Source organism: Hipposideros armiger, unplaced genomic scaffold, assembly GCF_001890085.2.
Source record: "Hipposideros armiger isolate ML-2016 unplaced genomic scaffold, ASM189008v1 scaffold_66, whole genome shotgun sequence".
Taxonomy (NCBI): Eukaryota; Metazoa; Chordata; class Mammalia; order Chiroptera; family Hipposideridae; genus Hipposideros; species Hipposideros armiger.
This window is the reverse complement of record NW_017731416.1, coordinates 3,172,794-3,174,077: the sequence shown is the minus strand read 5'-3', so window position 1 is coordinate 3,174,077 and position 1,284 is coordinate 3,172,794.

The window sequence follows — 1,284 nt, the reverse complement described above, 5'->3', positions numbered from 1 at the left end:
TCCTCCACAACTAGGCTGAAGAACAAAAGGACAGCAACTTGTCTGTTCCCCTTCCCCCAATTCCCCAGCACTGTTCCCATCTCCCCAATTCCCCAATAAAAATCTTTAAAAAAAAAAAAAAAAGAAGCACCTCATGTGGATGGGAATATGAAGCCAAGGAATGGGATATGTTTTATCTTTTCCTTTCATGGTAAGAACATAAGCTGCTTCTCTTACTAGAAGGTTGCCATCTACAACCTCAGAGAGATAGGCCAAATAACAAAGAGAAGAGCCACAAAAATCAATTCCAAGTTCACTTCTCTGCATCCCCACGTCCACTGCCATAGTCCACGCCAGCATCGTCTCTCCTGGACCATAACAATAGACCCCAAAAACCCAAAGGTCTCCCTGCTTCAGACTAGTCTGTGTCACATAACTCTACATAGAACACTTAGAGTGATCTTTAAAATAAGAATTCAATCATTTTAGGCCCCTGATTAAATATTCCCAATGGCTTCCTATTGATCTCGGCATAAAAATCCAATCCCCTTCCACTGATCACCAATGTCTTGTACCATCTGGTCTGTCTGCTTCTTCAACCTCGTCTCCTCCCACCCCACTTGCCATTGTACTCATGCTGGCTCCTTTCCCACTTGCCAGTCACATCCAGCTCTTCCTGTTCTCAGAACACAAGTTTGTTCTCACCTCAGTTTGCTCTGCCTAGAGATTCCTACACATGACTGCTCATGTGGTTTAATTGTTTATCTGCCTCTCCCCACTATTATGTGAGCGCCACGAGAGCAAGTGCTATGTCTTTCTTATTTACCGCTATTACATCAGCATGTAGAAGAGTATCTGACATGTAGTTACATGCTCCATAAATATTTATTGAATAAATAAAATTGTGGTTTGAGGGGCTCTAAGATCACCAGCAGCTAAGTGTATGAGGTGTGATCAAACAATACGGTGAATGTTCAAATAAAAAAATATTATCACAGTAAAAGACACATTGCCATTAATCCTCCTCACTTCGAACACACTTATCCCATCATTCTTGCCACTTTCTGAAGCAGTTTTGGAAGCCCTCTTTTGTGAGTGTCTTTAGTTGCGTTGTTGTGGCTGCCTCAATGTCCTGAATTGATTTTTTTTTAAGATTTTTATTGGGGAATTGGGGGGAAGGGAACAGCGCTGGGGAATTGGGGGGAAGGGGAACAGACAAGTTGCTGTCCTTTTGTTCTTCAGTCTAGTTGTGGAGGACGTTGCTTCACTGTCCCAAGTTTGCACCATTATTGCGCTCTTCCCGGG